We start from the raw sequence: 19,049 nt of genomic DNA, 5'->3' as shown, positions 1-19,049 counted from the left end.
ATGAGGAGTACTATGAAGGAATGATCTTGTTATTATTGTCACATAATCTCCCACCGGTTATTTCCATGTTTTTATGAAAAATGCTTAAATAAATACATGCAATGCAAATGCAAAAGGTGTTAATTCCAAAAGTGACCACCATAGAACAACCTTCATTTAGACAACAAGATTTCATTACACCATGTAGTCAAAATACGATTGTGATTCTTCATCTCTCCATTTCCTTGGGTTGCACTCTTCATGGAATCTGGCATTGCACCTCCAAAGTAGTCGACGTATTTTATCATCCTTGATGACATCGAACATCTCTAAATTAAATCTTGGGATCTCTATCTTCACTTTCAATGCAAAGTGGTCTTCATATCTTTGTGAAGGGTCTTCTCTTCCTTGGCATTACTGCATTTATCTCCTGAGGGAACATCTTCGGCCTCCACTCCTTTGGAAAAAGTCTTTGATCAACTTCAAACTTCATTCATCGGATGTCTTTCTTCATGGATCGGTCTTCAATCAGTTTCAAATTTCTTCATTCATCGGATGTCCATCTTCATGAATCGTTCTTCAATCAGGTTCAAATTTCTTCATTCATCGGACGTCATTCTTCATGAATCACTTGAATGTCTTTCGATCTACTGATTTTTTACTACATGGTTAAGAATTTCTTGCCTCATTATGATCAGCCTTCTTATTAGTCAATCACTTGCGAATTTACACCTTTGAATGACATGAAGATGCAAATGCAATAAATCCAAAATAAAAATAGACATAAAACCAAAATGGGTTAGTGCACATAGTATAAACAACAAAATGATGAGTATCGTAACAAATAAAACCTACCCTCACATATTGACTACCAATCATGCTTAGTAGATCCTACCCAACATGATATCTACCCCCATGCTTTGTTATTCACAAAAAAATCCTAACCGCATGATATCTAATTCGCATGTTTGTTCGAGAAAATAAACATAACCGCATGATTTCTAGTTCAAATGCATTTATTCAGAAAATGAAATTAAATGACTCAAAAAAGCTTTTCCTTGTGTACCATCCTCACGGAACTCTTAAGGTTCGGGTTAAGCTCGAGCTATATTCAGGCGCTATGTTCACTATATGTTGGGTTTGGTTCTAAAGTAATAGGTTCTTGAATTATACTTGTCGGTGCCCCCTTAGGCTAATGAACCCTTAATCCTTGCCCATCACAGGTTTTAGGGGATCGAGTTCAATTTCGAGGGAACACACCTCCTTATGTCCATGCGGAGGTGAAAACCTCACGAGGATCATAAGGCGTGAGCTCCAGGAGTGATCCACTATCCCATGCGGAGGTGAAAACCACACGAGGGAGTAGTTTCTCATTCCTACTTAAATAGGACAGAGCGAGGTTTTAGCTCATGTTATACGAATGCAACTGTGCAGTGTATGAGGAAAAGCAAAAATAAAACAACACATAATCACATAACACTAAAAAAATCAATCATCTTATGCACATAATTAATCTGAAACCATTAGCAAACAAATCAATACAACTATTTATTTGTTAGTCAAATTATTAACAAAAATATTAAAATCAAACAAGGGATCAAAAACCAAATTAAAACGAATTTATAACTTTCAATTGCAAAGACAATCAATTAATCGACTATAGGTTTGACTCTCTAAAAAAAAGTCCCCAGCGGAGTCGCCAAGCTGTCGAAAAGATTTTTTTTAGTGGGGAAGCGAGATTTTAAAAACCGCATCATTTTTAATTATTCTTTTTATGGTTGATTTTTAATTAAAAATAATGTGATCTTAGAAAACCTCTCGTTTCGAAAATTTGGAAATTCCTTAACGATAAGAAAACCATACAGTTCGAGGAGTCGCCACCAATATTTGATTAGGGTGTGATTGGGCACCCAAAACGTTTTGTCATTTTAAATAAAAAATTAATTTTAATTAAAACAACCAATTTAGGTCCACGTTACCAAAAAATGAGTTCGGGAGTCGGTTACGTGTGGGGAAGGATTAGCACCGCCACAACGCTCTAAATCGATACCTCATCGATTAATTAATGTCTTTGCAATGAATTTATAAATTCGAGTTTAATTTGGTTTATGATCCCCGACAAAACAACACATGAATTTTACATTTTTCAAAAGCACCAAAATAGATTAAGTTAAAATTACCCAACCTTTAGAAAGATAAAGAATATTCGATTATTTATAAATATCGAGACAATATCTTAGATAAGTTATAACTACATTTTCTCGATAAATTTAAATAGCCGAATATTTCTTTTTCTTCTATTCCCAAATTTTAAAGTGATTGATCATTTTTTAGGTGTAACTTCTAGTTTAAAATCGTCAAAAGCGGATATCTAATCAGTTAAGACAACTCACTTAAAACAATTTTAAATTAAAAGAATATTACCCTTAATCAAATTATGTAATAGTATCGAGTTATGCACTTGAGGGTAACATACGGTTTAACTAAAAAATATGATTAATGAATAACATATGAAGAATTGCAATTACATATTTTTATAATTACATATTTTTATAATTACATTATAACCTATTTATATATATATACATGTAATACACGAATATGACTCAAATGCTAATGGACACGTGAATACAAACAAAATACAAACTAAATTATATTAAACATAATTTTACTATCTAAAATAGATTAAAGTACAAACAAAATGCTAATGGACACGTGAATAGCACACATAATAAACAATGAAACCAAAATAAAACAAATCATTACCATAAGAGACTAAAATTATAATAAACCCTAAATATACGTAAGACCAAAACGAAACATACAAACATTAGAGGTTAAATGTCTAAAACAATAGAATTTAAATACAATAATGTTGCTTGGGATTGAAATTGAACGCACATAAAATAAAGGAACAAAATTATAAACATATGAATTTTAATGACATAAAAATAATTTACCCTAACAAGTACGATGACTAAGAGTTTAATTTACCCAAAACATTTAATATAAAACTAACTTATGTCTAAACCTAAGCTAATTTACACGCATGAAACATTTAAACCCTCCTGTCGCTTAGCTTCACTCTTCATTCTCTTTTTTTTCTTTCACGCATGGCCAAGGTAATATTAGACCCCTAAATCAACTTTAATTTTCAAAGAAAGCTCTCCTACCTCCCGCAGAAATCCATGGCTAAGGTAATATTACCCTTATTTCCCTGTTTATTTTGTTTTTAAATAATAATGGCACACAAAAATAAAATAACCAAAAAAACATAAGAAATTGATGAAAAATACCTTGAAACGAAAATCTGTAGATGTTGTTTTTTATTTTTAAACTAAGATATTACACTGTTTTTTTAATTTTCGAATAACCTAGCAAAACCCACTATCCCCTTACAATTGTTGCTGGAAATTTACTGTTGAAAACGAGAACCACTTCCTCTTCGAATGGACACCTCTTGTTCATATCTATGAGTACCCTCCTCTTGATATGTTCTTGTTTTCGTTTTTCTTTGGTGTTTGGCCTCTTCCCTTTTTCGTCCCTCCTCTTTTTTTCCTCTGTTTTCACCTTCTATTTATTGCTCGAAATCCCATCAGTAAAAATAATTCCACCCTTAATTACCTTTTTTTAATAATATATTGCCCCACTGCCTTGAATTTGTTGATGGATAAGGTTTGGGTAGGTAGAATCTGTTTTTGACTTTGGCATGTGATTGCTGGATGATTTGTGCAGCTTCGATGGTGGCATGATTGGCGGCCTCATTCGCGCAGATGAGAGCAGTAGTGAAGCACACACATTTCTGGTGGCTGGCAGGTCGGATCTTGTAACCGGATATGGTATTGGGCTTGAACCATCTTGTAATTGGGTTGATATTTGTAACTGGGTTTTGGGCCTGTAAAATATAATATGTAACATTAATAATAGTAATAATAATAATAATAATAATGTATTATAATATAATAGTTATAATAATAATAATAAAATTATAATTTTAATATAATATTTATAACCCGGACAAAAACGAGTGTCTACAGTTTCGTTATGAAAAGAACAAAAAAAGCTCTTATAAAATTAGGATCAAATACACTAACCTATTCGACTATAAGATATTATTTTATTTTATTTAATAATTATTAAATATTATAAGAATCTATTCACATTGCTTTGATCTCTTGTCATTCAATTATTTATATGTTTCAAATTCATTATTTTGTTATTAAAAATTAACGATCGTCTGAGTTGGACATTAATATGTTGATTGAGATATGATAAAATTATATTTTAATGATGTCTTCTGATACCGTTTTTACTTTCAAGTATTGACTTTACGACATAATGTAAATATATACTCGATCCACAAAAAATAACTCAAATAGTTATATAATTAAATTTTATCATATTCTAGTAAATATGTTAACCCCGGCTCAGAAGACTTTCAATTTTTTAACTAAAAAAGACGAGTTTAGAATAAATAAATAAATATTAATTTTATAACTTTTAATAGTGAGATGACTTAATAAAATAATAATCTATAATTAAAAGATTATTTTATAAATTTTTTAATAATTAAAAAATTCAACAAATCAATACCAAGATACCATTTGCAAACTCAAATCTGAATTTTTTAATTTTCCCCTCTTATTTGAAAAAGAAGAAGTCTTTTTCTTTCTGTTTTAGGATCAAAGGGGTAGGGGTGCATAGGGGTCCTTTAAAATTGGGTTGTCCATTCCATGGAAGAACAACAACCTTTCTTTTACCTTTTTATGGGCTGTAGTTTTGTTGATGACGGTGATGATGATAATTAGCTTATAATAATCAGATCGGACGGCTAGGATTCAGATGAGGTGGACCCCTCTTTTAACTGTTGCAAAACTTTCATTGAGTGGACAGTTATCTACTCAAATTGGGGGACAATTTGCAAAAAAAATTGTATATGATGTGAATTGGACCAACTCAATAGTGTTTTTTATAATAATATATATGAAAAAGGGAAAATATTTAATAATAAAATTTATCTTAAAATAAATATTTCATATAAAATTTGTTCATCAACCAACATTATTTAGCATAAAGAGACGATTCAGATAATTAGTTTCATTTCCTACATTGTGAATGCTGTTTAATTGGATTTCTTTAGTTTGGTTGGAATTTGATAATTGTAGGCTTCAATGCAAATTTAACTCCATTTTGGGTTGGTGAAGTTTTTCCATGTGTATAGACACCGACGGATTTAAAAATAATTTTGAGGATGGTAGGTACACATATATTAATTATTGAAAATTATTGTATGCGTTAAATATAAATAAAATTTTAAAGTGAACATTAACAATAAAATAGATAATCGATATAAAAAATTTCGAATTCTAAAAAGAAAATATATCCGCTTTAAATATGTTTTGCATCCGTCACTGTGTATATTATGAAGTCATGTCACATATATATTGAGAATGTTGTGGAAAGTTATCCAAAATGTCTTGGACCGACCATTTATAATAGGTTTAGGTCTATCGTATTCTTCTTATATATATCGACTTTCATCTTTGATATAAATTCTACACGTATAAATATAAAGATTTACCAACATTTTATATAAAAAGATTAATACAAAAATAATTACTTAAAATATATCATCTTTTTTATTTAGATGTCTTAATTTTTTTTGGTCAATTCAACTACCTAACGTTTTTAATATTATATTTTTAGATGTCTTGCCGTAACGACTTTAAATTCCATCGTTAAGTGACACGTGTTACACTCGGTAATTTTGGAAATTTTACTTTTTAAAAAACATAAAATTTTAAAATTTTATGAAGGTGGCACGTGCCTTATGACGACAGTAACGATCAAGTACCTAAAAGTGTAACATTGAAAACATTAGACACTTAGATTGACCTAAAAATAATTTAGGCACCTAAATGAGAAAAAATATATAGTTTGGGCAATTTTTTATATTAAACCTATATAAAAAAATTGTTTATCTATTTTTGGCTTACTTAGAAAATAACTGCCCAAACTTTATTGTTTTTTCCAAATAGTTGTTCAAATTTTTTCGATTCATCCAGATGTCTAACATTACAAACGTTACCATTTTTTGTGCTCAGACTATAACGTCGTTAAATTATGCCATTAAAGAACACGTGTCACATTCAAGTAATTTTAAAATTAAAAAAAACTCAAATTTTTTAAAAATCCAAACTTTGAAAAAAAACCTAAATCTAATCCCTATATCCACATCACCTGCTGCCCTTGCCACCGTAACCGTCGATCAAAACTTCACCCAGTCGTGCCTCCACTCTACGACCATTTTTCGATCAAGAGCTACCACAATCGAAGCCAACCAGAGTTGAATCGAGTTCGTCATTTTGTTGAGTTCACCGTTGATTTCATTGTTGGGGTGTGGTTTTTCGGGTGGCTGTTCAGGGGTAAATGATCGTCAAATGCATGTGTGTTTGAGGGTAGGCTCGACTGTCGGCAACGACGGCCAAAGCGGCAGCTAGTGTGGGTATAAGACTGAAATTATGTGGGTATAAGCATGAGATAAGTTCATCTTCTTTGGAAAGTAAGATAGATAAATTAACTGCAATAGTCAACTCTCTTGTTGCAAGAAAGACAAGACTAAACAAATTATGTGGAATATGTGCATTACATGACCATCCAACAGACGGTTTTCCACTGATCCAAGAATACACAGCGGTTCAAGTTAATGCAGTCGGGAACTTTCCAGGACCTCCCCAGAGGGCTTATAATCCCTATGAGAATACTTACAACTCAAGGTGGAGGGATCGTCTAAATTTCAATTACGCCCAAAACTCAAGGCCAAATCAAGCTGATCAAACAAGGCCACCTCCACCAACCCAACAATCGTAGAAGTCATCGTTAGAGTCAATTGTGAAAGATTAGCGCTTTCCCAGAAAAAGTTCCAGATTCGTACTGAAGCCCACTTACAAGAGATAGAAAAGCAGATGAGGCAACTGGCTCAGACCGTATGACGTTTGAAATTACAAGGTAAACTTCTGTCTCAAACCGAGGTAAATCCAAGGGAGAATGTCAGTGTCATCACTCTTCGGAGTGGTACAGTAGTGGAGCCACTTGTTCCAAAAGATGAAACAATCCAAAAAGGGAAGAAGATTGTTGATTCAGGATCCCAGAAGAAGAGTGACGAAGTACAAACAGATCCAACGCCATCTCTCTATGATGTGCCACCACCTTTTCCATCGAGGTTAGTAAAAAGGGATAAACAAGCTGAGGAAAAAAGAAATACTAGACGTATCTCGGAAGGTGGAAATCAATATACCTCTCCTTGACGTTTTCCGAAGGGTTCCAAGATATGCCTGGTTTTTGAAGAACCTTTGCACAACAAAGAGAAAACTTACCGGGAATGAGAAGGTAAATCTAGGAGAACATGTCTCAGTTGTATTCCAAAAAAAAGTTGCCACTAAAACTGAAAGACCAAGGTATGTTCGCAATACCCTATAAAATTGGTAAAATTGGGATAGAATGAGCCATGTGTGACCTTGGCGCCTCTATTAATGTAATGTCTCGCTGTGTTTACAATATGATTACTAATGAGCCCTTGAAGGATACAAAAATATCAATTCAGCTTGCCAATAGATATGTCATCTACCCAGAAGGACTTTTGGAAAATATGCTGGTGGAGGTAAACAATTTAATATTTCCCACTGATTTTTATGTAATTGACATGGAGAATGATCGTGCCAATACTTTTTCTGATATTCTATTGGGCGTCCCTTTCTAAGTATTGCGTACACAAAGATTAACGTAAGAAGCGGGACTTTAACCATAGAGTTTGATGGTGAGGCCGTTAAATTTGATATGTATAAGGCAATGAAACACCCTGACAAAGTGGCGAGCATAAATTATGTTGATATTATTGATCCTTTGGCAAATGAGTTTATAAAAACTAATGTATCTTTTGATCTATGTAGGGAGTTAGAAGACCACAATGAGAAAATCAGGGAGTTGGAAAATTTATTTTCTGTTCATTCTGATTTACGTTTGATTCTTTCTAAGTCTAGGTATCCCTTCTGTTTTACAGTCACCTGAGATAGAACTGAAACAAATGTCAAAAAACTTAAAGAGTGTCTTTTTAGGAGAAAATGCTACTCCACTGGTTATTTCAGATAAGCTTTCAAAGCTAAAAAATCCAAAGAATAACCTACGAGAATGCCAAATTCTACAAGGAGAAAATAAAATAATTATACGATTGTAAAATTTCTCATAAGGAAATTCTTAGTTGAAAAAAGCGTATGAAGTGGAAGAAGTATTTCTCTTAGAACCTGTAATCTAAACCAGGTTGTCGAGCTAATGACGTTAAACAAAAGCGCTTCGTGGGAGGCAACTCATTTTTAATTTCGTTGCAATTATTTTATTTTGATTGAGCAAATTTCATTTAATTTTTTGTTTTATTTTCAGGAACCAAATGTTTTCAATCAAGCTTACATGAGGAAGATATTCAAATTTTTCATTCGAACAATGAAAAATTCAGACCCCAAGAGCAGTAACAATCAACATAAAAATGGAAAAACTTGTTCCAGTGTCTTGCGTGCACATTAGCTAAACCCAAACATAACATTCTGTCACCGCATATACCTCTCCCTTTCTTTCTCTCCTTTCACGTTCCCCATCTCTTCCTTATTTTCACTTTTTGAATTTAAAATTCTTTTTCTTTTCTTTTAAACACCTACATCCTATCTCATCCCCTATCTATTATTTATTTATTTATTATTTTTTTTAAACCAACCCAATTTCACCCAAATTAAAACTCTTCCCCCATGTGTTTTTGTAACCAAACCAAAATAATTAAAACCCCAAATACCTTTTTTGTATATTTTCTTCCCCAAACCATAACCCCCACCCCAAAAATCATACAGCGTTTCTTCCTCTCTATTGCGCTCACCGTCGTCGGCTTTATCGCATTCTGTTTGTTTCATCGACCTCCTACCCGTCCGTTATTGCTCGCAATGGTTCGCACAAGGAACCAACAACGCCATGACGACGCACCACTAGCTATTCTGGGCGTCGCTGGCTCAATGCTCCAACTTTCATTGAAGTTCCCAATGATTTGAGCCACTACCATCACAATCTTCTTCCTCACATCCACACCCGTCGGATTTCTCATCATGTTCAATACATTCGACAGCATCCGAAAATACTCCTGAGGTAAATTTTGATCATATTTTCGTTTAACCATTACTAATGTACTATCTCGTTTATGGTTTTACAGAGGATTTAGATGTTGATTTTCCACCTACCGCACACCTGATGATGTTTCTAGTTCACGACATCAACCTAGACATCCCACTTTTCTGTCCCAACGTGACCGTGATCGACAGTAAATCCGGGGAGTACTCTATTCATTCTCTTGTACTTTAATTTTATATTTTTGGACAAAACACTTTAAGTAGGGGGAGTAGAGTCTATGTTGAATTTCCCTTTGCTTATCTATATGTTTTTGATGCTAGTATGTGTTGATTGGATTTGCGAAAAATTTCATTGAATTCCTTTGTCTTGTTGAATATTTTTGGAATGTCATGATTATTTAGGAACACATAATTGTTTAGGTTAAGATATTCTTGATAGCGGATAGCATGAATTATGATCAAGTTAGATTTATTGTGATATTCCATGATTTTATTGGTTGAAATGTGCTTAGCTCAATGCATGAAAACAATTTGGTGAGATTTGAGCCTTCACGAGCATATCATTTTGTTCTCATTTTGTTGGATTGAGTGTGTCGAATTTGAAATTGGTATTCTAGAACATGCATTTTAAATACTGTCGAGATTACATATGAACATGATGCTTAAAAAATGATTTGGACACTTTAGGATTAACCATTCTGATTTCCCCACTAAAATTGTCTACCTATGCATTTTCCCTAGTTAACCAATTTTGAGTCTATTCCCATTTCTTTGTTTTCACCATATTCATAAAACTGAGCCTTTTTATTTTATCACTCTTTTCTATCCTTTCAGGGCAAGTGAACAGTTTAACCGATGTATGCTCCATGAAAAATAAGAAAAGAAAAAAAAAACAACGATAGTTTGAAAGAAATAAAGAAAGAAAAAAAAAAGATGTTCAAAAAAAAGAAAAAAAAAGAAAAGACATGAGACAAAAATTGAAAATAAACAACAACAAAGAGAAAAAATCAAATGCATTTCGAAAAGAAATTTGTTGTTTGATAGTTTGCCTTTTTATCTTGTTGTGCTTAATGTTTTGATGGAGTTAAACTTGTTATTTGTTAGTTCATTGCCTTGAATTTTTAGCCATATATTTAGCCTTTTCCCCACCTTTACCTAAGTCCCGTTACAACCAATAAAAGACCCTTTTGATTTATGCACTTTGTTCTTATTAGTAGTGGATATTTGATTTACTTGCATGCTTATGGTAATATCGTGTCAGTTCTTATATTGAGCGCTTCTATATCCCAAACAATTGAGTGTTTGAGTAAATCCCAGTAAGGTGTTGAGTTATGGGCATTGAGATTAATGAATGAATGGATGTTACAATTGCATTTAACTTGTTCCAATTGGTGATATTCAATTAATTGATGTCTTGACTTGAATAATTCTTGTGGTCTCTACCTTGCTTCTTGAATGTGAAATTTGAAGAAAAAAATGGTAAATGAAATTTTTGACTGATTTGATTATATCATACTTGAGGACAAGCATGAGATAAGTGAGGGGGAATTTGATGAGTGTTCTGAACCAGTAATTTTTGCTCGTTATTTCTTCAATCTTATAGATTTATTGTTGCTGATTTGGTTGTGTTATGCTTATTTTCAAGCAGGGCTTTACTTTCCAGAATTAGTGATAAAACGAACACATTCTGTATTGTTTTATTATTTGGTCACGGCTGGAGACATGGGCACGACTCTGGGCATGACAAGGTCTGACGTGACAGTTTCTAGAAGATCCAGCCAGCGACAATTTTCTAGAAGATCTAATTAACCGCCTTCTGGAAGATGGACGGGCAGAGTTGCATTAAGAGACTTGTTTTAAAGGTTTGAATTTAGAAGAAACATTTATCTTCCTCTTGGGATAAACTTAAACACACAACTCAGATTATAATATTTTTCTCCTTTCTAGTTTTATAAAAGTTATCTCCTTTATTTTATTTTCAAGTTTTTGGGGTTTTCCTTTATTTTTAAGCTTTGCTTTTAAATATGCTAAGTATGACTTTTGTCATGCGTAGCTAATTTTCTCATAAGCCGAAAGTTGAAGCGATGGCTCAATTTCAATGGGAGAATTGAAAAAAACCCTTAATAACTTCAGAATATCTCTCTCAAGCTCTGCGCTTATTTTTCAAAATCAAAATAGTTTTCAATATCAAAGATTGACTTTGGTCAAGAGATTGTTGTGATTAAATGTGTGGAAGGAATGATCAGCTTATTGAAAGCACATTCGACTTCCTGGGAACACACTTGGCGAGATAGCCTTGCCAAGAGGGAATTGAGATCGGAATTAGTGGTTATTGAAGAAACAATCTGAGTCGGTCTTCACGAACTTAAACGGTAATTGATTTACGACAATTGATGTTGATCAGATCGATTTCCTAAGCCGGAATCAAAGATTGCCTTGGATATTAGGTATACAAAATAGAGTCACGATGATTGTCCTTGTAGACAAAGTAATCGACGTGAATCCCGAAGAGAAAATCTAATTCGATGATTTGAAGGAAATTGAGTCAAAGCGAGGCTTGATGCTGTTTTTACCACAATCATTTTCAACTTTTCATTCCTTAATTTCTTATTTTTACTTTAAATTGCCTTTTATTTAATCTATGTTTACTATTTAATCTCATTTTACCAAAATCCCCCTATTTATTGTTTCACGCCTGATTTAAATAATTCAGACAAAAATTTAGAATTTTCTAAATCCCTATGAAATCGACCATTACTTCTCTTTACTACGTATTTCCTTAATTTATTAATTGAGAAGAAAGAATTTATTTTGACATTAAAACGACAGTTATCAAAAACCACGCTGTAAGACACAAAAATCTTCCCACTTCCATCCATGCAGTGATAGCCATGATGCGTTGGCGAATATCCCAGAAAAATGCAAGATTTGGACCTAAAATCCATCTTAGGTTTGTTGAAGGGTCTAAGCCGTGAAACATTCACAACTAAATACTTTAAGAACTTGTATGTGGGCATGACTTTCTGAGCTGAATACGAAGTTGCTGAGACATAGTTTCAAGAAATCTAAATTCCCCACCTCCATCTATTTGCAAGGCAAAAATGTTTGAAGAAAACTGAGTCTTAACAAAAGTGGAAAACAGCTGAAAAGCAACAGATACTTCACTTCTATTCCTTAACAAATAGACACAAGTATTCCTTGAGTACATATCCACAAAAGCTACAAAGTATCGAAAACCATTGGAACCTACAGAGCTGGGCCCCATACATCAATCTCTACCAATTCAAAAGGAGATTTGTACACTGTCTGAGAAGAAGAAAAGAGAACACTACTTTTGCCCATCTGACAAGCAGCACACACACTATGTTTATCAAAACTGAATGTGTTATTTGTGACAGTCTTCACCACCTCAGCTGCTGGGTGACCAAGCCTTCTGTGCCACCTCCAATATTCTTCATCACTCTTGACTGCAACACTGCAAGTTGTTGCTGATTCCTCTAAGACTGGACAATCGAAACTATAGAGCCCACCATTAAGCCTGCCCTTCAACAATACTGCTCCTGTACCTTCATCCTTAACATAGCAAATATTGGAGTGAAACTCAAAGTAAACCAAATTATCTTTAGCAAACTTTGCAACTGACATAAGGTTTTTGGTGATTTGTGAAACGAATAGAGTTTGATCAAGTAAAAGGGTTCTAGAGGAAGCTGAAAACAATTTTCGACCAACATGACTAATTGCAAGAGAAGACCCATCACCTAAATGAACTTTACCACTACCTGTGTATGGCTTTAAGTTTGTAAGAGTAGAATCATCACCGGTCACATGATGTGTGGCTCCTGAATCAGGAAACCACTTGGCATAGTGGAGAGGCCCATCAGCCATTAGAGAATTCACTTGAATATTCTCACCATTCTCTAGCCCAGAAGAAGAAGCTGCCTCGCTCGAGTTCTGATGTACAAAAGGGGTGTACGTGCAATCTGATGTATGAGGAAAGCACGTGCAAATGTTAGCCTGAGCATCATTCTGATTGTGTTAAGCTGACACACCTTTGAAATTCTGGTCAAAACGATGCCAACATCGGTCAACCAAATGACTTAGCTTTCCACACAGCTGGCACTGCTGCCTAGGCCTCCCTTTGTACTTTCCCTCAGCATTACCATGAGGCTTACCTGCCTCATATCTTTTGTTGCCATTATTGAACTGCTGCCCATCCAAATCTTGATCGGTATTGTAGCGAGTAAAATTAGCACCAACCACAAGGAAAGATGAGTCCTCAAGTTGAGACTCAGCATCTATAGCCACATATACCACATTATCAAGAGCAGACGGTTCTCGAGCCGCTGTAATGGCTGCTACCGTTGGTTCAACTCAAATGAAAGCCCATTAAGAATGGTAGCTATATGATCTATATCAGAAATCGGATTCCCACAAGTTGCTAGTAAATCATAGATTTCTTTGATGGACACGTGTAGTCACACATGGATTGATTGTCTTTTTTCATAGATATAAGGCGACAATGCAAAGCCATAATCTCTGTAATCGACAGTTTAGAGTACAATCAAGTAATAGCACTCCAAATAGCAGCAGTGGATTCAGCACCTACAAGCTGAGGTAAAAGGTTGGAACTTACAGTGGAAAGGAGCCAAGAAGCTAGCAAGCTATCTTGTTTGATATAGCGAAGATAGGCTGGGTTGACAATTTGCTCACCATCGCTATTGAGAGCCAATTTTGACGGTACGGGCATGGTCTCATCAAGATAGCATTCAAGTCTCAGACCTCTAATTGTGAGACTGACTTGTACTTCCATAGGAGGTAATTCGAGTCTGTGAGACAAACATTAATTATTTTGTTGGCAAAGGTATGAGACTTGGTATCTATCATCTGCTCATCATTAGGGACCTCTGAAGCCATTGTATGATTCACCATTTTGAAGATGCAAGAGAAGAAATCCAGGCAAATACCACCAAGACAGAAAAACGAGTGAAGCATAGCAGAAGGAACACCTCCAGGAACGTATCAAGCGAATGATACCATGTCAAGAAACTAGAAAGAAAAAATACACAAGAAAGTCTAAAGAAGCAAACAAAAAGGATTGAAGGAAGAAGAATATTTTCTTGAATAGCAAAAACGATGATTTACACTTACAATACTGAGTGATATTTAAAGGAAGAAGAAGAACGTAAAACTGCTGCTAACAACTTCTTTATTTGTTACAAGTTACAACCACTCAACTGAACTTAACAGCATGAACACATGAGCTTTCACCCAACATTTCAAGCACGTGAAACAAATTATGTTTAACAGAATACTTAAAAACATATTGATTTTATATTCCAAGAGAATTAAACCGAAAGCAGCCCAATAAACTAAATAAACACCCAACACCATTACCTAGATGAAGTGGGTTCTAATATTTCTGCAGAACTAGTATCCGGTGCCGGTTTATGAGTTGAAAATGATGTGCCTATTAGGGTCTTGTAGTCGTTCGAAACTCTACCGTAAATGTGTTGAGTCAACAAAGTGCAGAATATATGGAGAGCTAATGATTTAATTCATCCTTTGATTAGTCCTTGGGGTTTGGTGATGGTAATAAAATTAGCAATGTTGTATGATCCATGACCATGTATGCTTCCAACCCTTTGTGAACATGGATATGGATATATATGATGGGATATAATTAGTGTGTGTATATATATATTAAATAGCTTCATACAATTGCCAAGATATGAAATCATAAATAAAAGGATAAATTAAAATTTTCATCACTCAACTTTTTCTCATTCTTATTTTGATCATTAAAGTTTAAGAATCTTAAATTTATCCACTAAACTTTTGATTTGATCCTATTATGGTCACCCATCATTAAATACTTAATGGTGTTATGATTGGATATTTTTCTTTTAAAAGTTATGAAATGACCCCAAAACTTTCTCTATTTTTTTGTTTGAAAAACCCCATACTTTCAAATTCCTTTTAATTTCATGATGATGAAGCATCTTATTCCAAATCCCAATAGTAATAAGGTGGAGGAAAAAAAACGAGTTGTATATCTTGATTCCACATTGATAGTGATTTGAGGTTTCATGAGTTTTGGGTTTAGGGTTGAATTTTATGAGTTTCAAAGTGATTTTAAGTAAAATCTAAACTGATATAGAGTGGTAATTGCAACACTGATGTGACACGAGGATAAAATGATAAAACTTTCTTCTTTGGAGGAAGAAGATAAAATAAAAAAGGGAAAATAACATGGATGACGCATGGATTTCATGTCAATAATAGCAGTTCACATCAACATACATGGTTGCAATGTAACCTTTCCATTTATGATTTAACACTCGGGTGATCAAAATGAGCAAAAAAAAATTTTATTGAGTAAATTGAAAATGTTTGAACTTTAGTGACTAGAATAAGACTAAAAAGAAAGTTAGTGATAAAATTTATGATTTACCCTAAATAAAATGATAAGATATAAAAATAGGAGTAAAAGAGAGATGATATGTAGGGACCAAATCCTGAAATTAGGGAAAGATAAGGCGAAATAGTGTGATTAGGGACAATGATTTGACCTTTGACCTAGAATGTGGGATTATTGGGCAGTCCATCGATGCAAATGCATATTGTAAAAAGAAGTGGAGTCGACTCCATCACCATGCATTTGTTTTAGGGTACATGGCATGGACAACATATGCATGGGTTGTTTGCTATAGAATATAGATGTGGACCAATTGTGTTCCATGACTAGTGAAACACTTACCATCACAAAAATTTATAATCCCTACGTGACTCTCAAGCATGTAACAACCAGACTACAAGAAATTGCTCTTCTTCAAGTTCTGACTGACCTTCCCTAGAGACGAAGATGTTGAATGCATCAGAGAATTCAATTTACTTTCATCACTCTTATGGTCTGCATGGACCCCAGAGTTGTTATCCGTCGATGTGATCTCTGGCACCAGTGTTGGAAGTCAAAAGTGGGGGTTGTAAAGCAATTCAAATTGGTGGGCAAATGTTTGGTGGACACCGGCGGGTGATTTTTAACAAAGGGGGGAATGATTTTTCAACAAAGGGGGGCACAATTCGGTGCCCCAATTTTTAATTAAAATGTAATTGGCATAATTACATTTTTAGTCACTGCATATTTTAGGGTATTTACAATATTAGTCCTAAATTTCAGCTATAAATACCCTAGTTCATTTAGCTTCAAAATCACCACAAAAATCATTTCTTTCTCCCAATACTAGAGAGCTTTCTTGTGAGTAGTGAGTGTTTTGTAAACACCTGTAAATTTTCTCTCTTAGAAAATGATCTGCAGCAGTCCGGAGACGTAAGCACAATTGGTTGAACTCCGTTATCAATTTCGGGTATTATTTTTCCGCTTTTATTTTGCATTCTCACTAATCTGGTTATAGGGAAATTACTTGTACTCGGTTTATTTCCTAACAACTGGTATCAGAGCTTTTGGTTGTGAATTCTGTCAAATTTTTTGCGAGGTTACTATTCGGGTTATTATTCACATGAATAGTGAATTTCGTGAATAGTGAAATTCGGTCGGCGATACGAGTTTGTCGATGGAGGTGTTCTAATACACGATGGTTCGCACAAATTGCCAGAAACGATCCGAAGAAGCCAGATTCGAGTGGGAGCAATGGCTGCAGACGAAGGGAATGTGAAAATTGAAAAGTTCGATGGTACGGACTTTGGCTTTTGGAAGATGCAGATCGAAGATTTTCGGTACAGAAAAATCTATATCAACCCCTCTCAGGAAAGCAACCAGAGGGCATGAAGAATGAAGACTGGGCTTTTCTCGACCGACAAGCCCTCGGAGTTGTCCGACTGACGTTGTCCCGAAATGTTGCTTTCAACATAGCAAAGGAAAAGACCACGGCGGGTCTTATGGCGACACTCTCCAGTATGTATGAGAAGCCATCAGCCTCAAACAAAGTTAATTTGATGAGGCAATTATTCAATTTGCGGATGACGGAAGGGGCATCAGTGGCTCAACACAATCACAACCCAGTTGAGTTCCGTGGAAATTGAATTCGATGATGAAGTTCGAGCTTTAATTCTATTATCATCTCTACCAGACAGTTGGAATGCTACTGTTACAGCAGTTAGCAGCTCGTCGGGAAATAGTAAATTGAAATTTGACGATGTTCGGGATCTAGTACTGAGCGAAGAAATTCGACGGAGAGAATCGGGTGAAGCATCAATCTCCTTAGCCTTGCACACGGAGTCCAAAGGGAGAACTTCAGAAAGAAATTCAAATCGTGGCAGATCCAAATCCAGAACGGGAAAATCAAGAACGGGAAAGAAAGATTTTACCTGTTATAACTGCGGCAAGAAGGGTCACTTTAAAAGAGATTGCCGAGCACCGAAGAAAAATACCGGCGCACAGGAATCTGCCAACGTGATAGAGGAGACAGGTGATGCCATGATTCTAAGCGTCAACAGTCCGATTGAATCATGGATCTTGGATTCAAGGGCATCTTTCCACTCCACCCCATGCCGAGAAATCATGGAGAACTATGTTAGTGGTGATTTTGGGAATGTTCATCTAGCCGATGATGAAACCTTGAAGATCGTCGGAAAAGGAGACATCCGATTAAAGTTGCCAAACCAGACCACCTGGACGCTGAAAGGAGTGAGACATATTCCTGGCCTCAAAAGAAATTTGATTTCTGTAGGACAACTTGATGGTGAAGGATTTAGCACAACCATTTTCAGGCTGTGAATAAAAGATTTTCAAAGGAGCACTCATCATTGCTCGTGGTAAGAAAACTGGTACTCTCTATATAACCTCAAATTTAGAGAATATCATTACAGTAGGAGATGCTGATGGAAAATCAAACATATGGCACCAAAGGCTTGGCCATATGAGCGAGAAAGGGATGAAGACACTTTTGTCAAAAGGGAAGCTGCCGGATCTAAAGAATGTAGATGTCGGACTATGTGAGGATTGCATCTTTGGCAAACAAAAGAAAGTCAGCTTTGCAAAGATTGGTAAGACACCCAAGGCTGAAAAGTTAGAGTTGGTTCATACTGATGTATGGGGACTATCTCCAGTTCCATCTCTTGCAGGCTCATTATATTATGTCACCTTCATCGATGATTCTACAAGGAAGGTGTGAGTTTATTTTTTGAACAAGAAATCAGATGTCTTTGATACCTTCAGAAAATGGAAGGCCATGGTGGAAAATGAGACTGGTCTGAAAGTCAAGCGGTTGAGGTCTGACAATGGAGGAGAGTACAAAAATAGGAGATTCAAAGATTTCTGCGCAAATAATAGGATCAAAATGGAGACAACAGTTCCCATGACACCGCAGCAGAATGGCGTAGCAGAGCGCATGAACAGAACTCTGAATGAACATGCCAGAAGCATGAGGATACATGCCGGATTACCCAAATTTCTATGGGCTGAAGCTATCAACACTGCAGCTTACTTGATCAACCGTAGGCCCTCAGTTCCTTTGGATGACAGAATACCAGAGGAAGTTTGGAGCAAGAAAGAAGTAAACCTTTCACACTTAAGAGTGTTTGGTTGTATTTCTTATGTATACATAGACTTCGCTGAAAGAAGTAAACTTGATGCTAAGTCCAACAAATATGCCTTTTTTGGTTATTGCGGTGATGAGTTCGGTTACCGGTTTTGGGACTATGAAAATCGGAAGATCATCAGAAGCAGAGATGTCATTTTCAATGAGAATATGATGTACAAAGACATGTCAACTGTAGAATCAAGCAGCTCAAATACCAAAGCTGAAACAAAGGAATTTACTGAGTTCGAGGAGATTTCTGGAAATGATGTTCAGATTAGTCCTAAAGCAGTTCAAGAAGAACCAGGCACACCGGAACTAAGACGCTCCTCCAGAATTCCTAAACCAACCCAACGGTATTCTCCTTCTT

This window comes from Hibiscus syriacus, unplaced genomic scaffold (assembly GCF_006381635.1).
Source record: "Hibiscus syriacus cultivar Baekdansim isolate YM2019G1 unplaced genomic scaffold, ASM638163v2 tig00110458_pilon, whole genome shotgun sequence".
In the NCBI taxonomy this organism is placed as follows: domain Eukaryota; kingdom Viridiplantae; phylum Streptophyta; class Magnoliopsida; order Malvales; family Malvaceae; genus Hibiscus; species Hibiscus syriacus.
This window is presented reverse-complemented; position numbering follows the sequence as displayed.